The sequence below is a fragment of the Camponotus floridanus genome, unplaced genomic scaffold (assembly GCF_003227725.1).
Source record: "Camponotus floridanus strain SB8 unplaced genomic scaffold, Cflo_v7.5 scaffold198, whole genome shotgun sequence".
NCBI classification, from domain to species: Eukaryota; Metazoa; Arthropoda; class Insecta; order Hymenoptera; family Formicidae; genus Camponotus; species Camponotus floridanus.
In genome coordinates this window covers 172,395-179,577 of record NW_020229323.1, presented here as the reverse complement: position 1 = coordinate 179,577, position 7,183 = coordinate 172,395, and positions in this window count along the sequence as shown.

Genomic DNA, 7,183 nt, shown 5'->3' with positions numbered 1-7,183 from the left:
CTTGTTAATATTTACAGTCAAGTTCAGTATTCGCGACAAAACCCACCCGCTATCGCGTTCCTGAAACTCTTCCAGAGACGCTAGGGTGGACTCGATAACGCGCTGTTCGTACCACTCGCGTAAATCGGATGTGCGAAAGAGTTCATAGTTTTTCGTATTCACACTTTTATTCGCGTGTTTATCACCCGACACAAATTCGCCGTTGAATATAGTGTTCACTTTTACACTGTTGTGTTTTTTTAAAGCGTCCTGCACATGTTCCAACACAATGTCTTTAGCATCATCGAGAAATTGGCGTGGTTCGATGTGATTATAATTTATCACCGCACCAGTCGATACGCGACTCTCGAACGCCGTATCAATTTCGCGCCACACAAGTGCATTTTGACGCGCACTACATCCGGCACCCACGTGTACGAAACGTCCACGTACCGAATTTTTCAGCCCTTCGAGGCGCGCGATCTGAGCAATCAGTGATTGTCGATATCCGATCGATAATCGCGGCCGTTTGATTCGACTTTGCTCTTCCAGCGACTCGATGTACTCATCGCATCGTTGCTCCCACACAATGTAGTTTTCCAACGAATCAAGCAAAGCGGATTGTTCTCGCAAAATTTGCTCCTCCATATTGCTAATGCACACTTGCAAAATTTAGCGTTTCTAATGATAGGTCTGATGCACTTTAGCTACTGGTGGGGTGCGTCTCTCTATCATGATTTATATTTATACCGTCTCATGTATTGTTTTATCATCGAATATTCTAGAACGATTTCATCTTACAAAAAATTCCCCGTAGTACCGTGTGCAGTTTGGCCTTGATAATTTCACGTTTTGTCACGTACATTTGAAAAATCTAACGTGATTGCATCAGGGGCAATCGTACATCGGTGCTCGATTTTAGTAAATTCAGCTAAATCTTTGTCTGGGGATGATACATGTTTTAACCTTGTCGGTCATTTTTCACTATTTGTCACGTACATTTGAATAATTTTAACGTGATTGCATCAGGCGCAGCCGTACATCGGCGCTCAATTTTAGTAAATTCAGCTAAATCTTTGTCTAGGGATGATACACATTTTAACCTTGGCGGTTATTTTTTCATTATTTGTCACGTACATTTGAAAATTTTAACGCGACTGCATCAGGCGCAGCCGTACATCGGTGCTCGATTTTAGCAAATTCAGCTAAATCTTTGTCTAGGGATGATACACATTTTAACCTTGGCAGTTATTTTTTCACTATTTGTTACGTACATTTGAAAATTTTAACGTGATTGCATCAGGCGCAGCCGTACATCAGCGCTCGATTTTTGCAAATTCAGCTAAATCTTAGTTTCGATGCAGATCTTAACCTTGAAAATTTCCCGTTTTGTCACGTACATTTGAATAATTTTGACGTGATTGTATCAGGAGCAGCCGTACATCGGCGCTCGATTTTAGCAAATTCAGCTAAATCTTTGTTCCGAAGATGATGATGTCATCGCAGCCGTACATCGGCGCGACAAAATTTTGGAGGAAATTAAAATGTTGCGTCAGCAATAATCCCCTCTACATCATAATTTGGGATTATTTGAATTGATATTGATTCTAACACGATTGCAGTATTGCATCAATCGCGCGTGTGAAAGGTTCACCGCTGAAGAAATATGAATTTCTACGTTCCGATTCGAAACGGTGAAACTCCACCGTGTAAAAAGCAGAAATGTGACACGTAAGTTTAAATCGTTTAAAAAATTTGTTACTTATTGATTTTTAATATTGTTGTATAATTATTTATATTTTTATAGTATTCAGCCTCGTCGTGCGGCTCGCATACTTGGAAGAAGGTACGCTCTAACCCCGACGTCGTACAAGTATTTGGACATTGGAATAAGCGTTGGAGCTGTATCGTACGTGGAACTGATTCTCGGCGATAATCGAGGCAATCAAATAGTGTTGTCCTTTTCAACGTGGAATTTGTTGATGCGGAAGCAAGCAGACGTTGAACAATTTCTACAATCGACTACTCCCCCATTAAGGATTGGAGATTTAACGATTGAAATGTATCAATCGAAAATTGTAAAACTCACATTATGCGAAAATTCTTTGTACATGAAACCAGAAACATTATTACATTTATTTAATTTTGAAAATTGTATCGATCATATGCATAATTGGTTATGCGAGAATACGTATCTCGTAAATGAAAAATTTAAACAATTTGAAACTGTATTACAACGTAATAATATTACTACTGTATGCGATGCTGTAAAAACGATACGCGAGAGTGATGTCTTTGACAGTGAATCATTGATCGATTGCGAATTATTAACATGTGCTGTAAATGATATTCTTTACGATGCGTGCAATAAATAATTATTTTTATTCAATCTATGATTTTATTTCTTTCCTTCCATACGAATAAGAATAATCGACAATTTTTCTCAACACGCTCCGCCAAAGATGTAGAGAAATGCTGAGGTAGATGAGACGCGATGCTCTAATTGGAATGAGACGCGAGATATTAAAAAGATGTATAATGAAGAGGAGTCTGCGACATTAGAATATTATTTCGTTGTTCTTTGCGTTTCATTAGTCTTGTGTGTGTGTTACGTTAGTGTAATGGCTGAAGAAAACGTAATCATTGGTAATGAAGATATGGATGATAATGATGCTGAAGAAAACGTAATCATCGGCAATGAAGATATGGATGAATATGATGTCTGGATGGATCCAGTTGTGGTGGAAAAAATTGTGATTGAGAGAGAGAGAGAAGAGCGAAATGGAAGAAATTAAATGCGAAAGAAGAATCATCTGATAAGGAACCTGATTTCGATTTTCGAAGTAGTGATGTTGAAGAATTACTTCAGTATGAACGGGAACAACTTTCGAAGAGGAATCTGGAAACCTCAGTCGTTCAATTTATAAGAAATCGTGAGCTCGGCTTGAAAAAACCCCGCACAATTTCGTTGAACAGATTTCTCAAAACTCGAAAATTTTGGGCGAACTCAGTTAAAAAATGTAATGCAAGTTTTTGTTTTGAATGTATACATGCGGAAGATCCTAATCACACTAAAGTAAAATGTTTCGGAAATAGACTTTGTGAACATCTTGAATCATGTAAAGGTATAGACAAATTCGAAGAAGATGTGCATGAGAATATGCTACGACATGACTTGGAAACGTTGAAGGTAAAAATATTTTTGCTAATGTGTAATAAATTTAAAACATTTACAATTATTATGTTTAATTTCAGAGTTTACGAGAGTACATGAATAGTCGACGAGAGGGCCAGGAGCGGAAGTCCCTCAGCCCGACACATCGCCCCTAGTCTTCCAGGAGCGGCTTCACCCCCTCCCCCGCACCACCAAATTATTTTTATTATTATTTTATTATTATATTTTATTTTATTATTATATTATATTATTATTAATTATAATTTAAGCACATACACACACACACACACACACACACAATTGTATTAACACATACACATTTTAATAAATTTTATATTTTAATTTTTAAAAAATCTAATTATTTGCATGCCTCTCCTTGCGTTCCCATCCCTGCGTTAGTTATAAGCATCGCGATATCGTTCTCTCTCGTGCGTTAATCTTAAGTCTATCTTTGTCTTTCGCGCTTAGAATAAATAATCTCTCACGCGGACACAAAAATGTACACAGTTAACTAAATTTATATTTTAATTATAAAAAAAATGTGATTATTTCCTTGCGTCTCTCTTGCGTCTCTTTCGCGCTAGTTTTAAGTATCGCTATCTCTATCATACTCGTTAGTTGTAAGTCTCGCGATATTATCGTTCTCTCTTGCACGCGTCATCTTCGCGCTATCGTTCTCTCTCGCACGCGCACTAATTGTAAGTCTCGCGATATTATCGTTCTCTCTCTTGTACACGTCGTCTTGACGCTATCGTTCTCTCTTTCATATGCGTTCTCTCTCACTCGCGTTGTTCTTGCGCTATCGTTCTCTCTCGCACGCGTTGTTATTCTCGATATTATCGTTCTCTCTCTTTCGCTTAGAATATACTCGTTGTTCACTTACCTTTGCGTCGTCCTTCTCCCACCTATACATCGTCCTTGTCCCACGTTAACGCCATCCTTGTCACACTCGTAGCACTGTCCTCTTCACACACACACTTTGCACTGTCCTTTTCCCACACGTAGCGCTGTCCTTCTCACACCACCGTCCATCGGTCGCGCCGTAGATCCCCCTTCACCGCGCGGACCCCCTCGTCCATCGCTCGCGCCGCGGATCCCCCTTCACCTCGTGGACCCCCTCGCCCATCGCTCGCGCCGCGGATCCCCCTTCACTGCGCGGACCCCCTCGCCCATCGCTCGCGCCGCGGATCCCCCTTCACTGCGCGGACCCCCTCGCCAATCGCTCGCGCCGCGGATCCCCCTTCACCTCGCGGACCCTCTCGCCCATCGCTCGCGCCGCGGATCCCCCTTCCCCGCGGGTGACGTCACCCACCACGCGCCGCGGTTCCTCCTTCCCCGCGCGTGACGTCACTCCCCCCGCACCGCGGTTCCCCTCGCGCCTCACCCCCCCTGAGAGGACCTGAGTTAGAACTGACATAGTATACCTACTCTCATGTATACATGACATGTATACCAATGACATATGTTTCTTTAATTACGTACGATATTTTTAAACTTTAAACTTTATTTCAGATCAAATTTAAATGTTACACTTTTATGTTAATTTTTAAACATATTACTTGTGTATATTATTTTTAAACATATTACTTGTGTTATTTATTTACATACTTGTCTTCTGTTAAATTAACATTAAAATTAGAGTGGATAAATTGTGACATGTGAAATATATTAAATTTTACACAAAATTTTTACTGTGTAATTAAATTTTCTTTCAAATTATTATTAAAAATTATTATTAAAAAAATAATTAAAGAAATTTACAAACGTTTATAAAATTAATAATAAATATTCAAAAAACAGAAATACATAATATAATAATTTACAATATATATGGAAAAGTTAATTTTTTTCACACAAAATTATAAAACACAATTTGCAGTATAAAATATGTAGAATTATTAATACAAACGAAATATATAAAAGCAATAATGAAAAAAATATTAGAATTTAAATTTTAAATTTTAATTTAAATAAATGATATAAAATTCAAGTACTTACGCGGTCGAATCATTAATTCGAATATTATCTTATGTTTCATTAGAAAACAAAACTTCAATTCCATCTAATTGTTCAAATTCAAATAATTTATCTACTTCTTCATACATTCTTTCAAATTCCTTTTGATCCGACATATCGCTTTTACTAAGATGATTTTTTTTTCTAAAGTGTACTTCTTATAAAATCTACTTTTTCTGTTTTGTCACATAACAACTTATTAATCGCATAACAATAGCATAGCATAATTATACAATAATAAAAATATTTTTCTAACACACTATTAATCTATTAATATAAACGATTACCCGCGATGACAGCCGATTTATACTCTGAATATGTATACATAATAAGAGAGAATCGAGACAACCAATCAGCATCGCGGAAAAGCGGCAACAATACATGCGAGAATCGATTTAACATGCCTTTTTTAATAGTGGACTAGATCGTCGCGCGCGCTTCGCGCGCGCCAATGCGGTTTTCTTATTTTATTATTTTATGGCATATAATTTATATATTATTGCAAAACTGAAACTTATCTATTTTAACATATTATTATATTTTATTGTATTGTTATATACAGAGTGTACCACCTGGAAGTGGCCACCCCCTTTTATCTTTTAAACTAAAAGAGATAGACCATAACAAATATATATGAAATTAAATGGCTTTAACTGAACTTTATTGTGAACATAGTGGTTGAGTACAAAATTTATCTGTATTAAAGAACGGAGAGATATGTATAATTTTTTATAATAATGTAGATATTTTGATATAATAAAAGTTGTAGCGCTGTTTGAAACGAATATAACGATATATGATTTAATGTAAATATTTTACATATTATACGAGATTTTCCGGCTTGAAATATCGCAGGCGATGTCCACCATTTCATTTTCGGCCCTGCGATATAGCTAACTTCTGACTGAGTATCATGATGAAATGACAACATGACATATGTCAACCTCTAATGCACGAGTCAGAAGTTGACTATACCGCAGGGCCGAAAATGAAATGGTGGCCCGCGATATTTCAAGTCTTTTTTAGTTTAAAAGATAAAAGAGGGTGACTACTTTTAGGTGGTACACCCTGTATATCAAGAACAAGCAAATATTCTTATTAATATTATGATTCACATCTGTTTCATCATAAATGATAATTTTATTCTTCTATTATCATTATTTGTTATTATCTTAAATATAATTTTTATAAATTACAATTGTAAATTTGAGAACTAAAGTATTTTTATGTATTATTTATGTCATGAGCATAAATAAATATTCTTATCAATATTATGATTTACACCTTACTATTATTTTACATGTTAAATTCTTTAGCTAAAATTTAATATTTTTTTAATAAAAAATTAATTTTTTTACATTCTTATTTTAATCGTAACATGCATATATATATATATATATATATATATATATATATATATATGCATGTTACGATATATATATATATATGCACATATAAAGTTTATATCACTACATTATTACTAAATTTCTATTAATTTTACAAATATGATGATATGATGCTATAAATATTTAATTAAATAATTTTTTAATATAATTTTAAATTATTTTATGTTCAATTTTAAAGTACTTTGATTATTTTCTTTCAGACATATTTTTATGTTAAATATTGAATTGTCATTTATTGTTTTAATAATATTTCTTGTCATTATGTATACAAAATAAATTATTTTCTATTATTTTACTCGACAAATTATTTTGTTATAGATAATGCATCCTCAGGGTTTATGCTTAAAGGAATATGAAATAATCCATTTCCAAAAAGCATTTTTCATCACAGGATGCACTATTAAATAAATGAATATATAAAAAATGTTGTATTATAAAATATTGATACAAAATTATATCTGTTTGTATTTATTATAAATATGTATATAATATAAAATTTATTATTTTGAAATTTATTTAAAATAATTATAATTACACTGTAGAATCTATACGTCCAGCATTCTTACTGAAACATTTCTGTATATACATAATTTTTAACCAATCTACT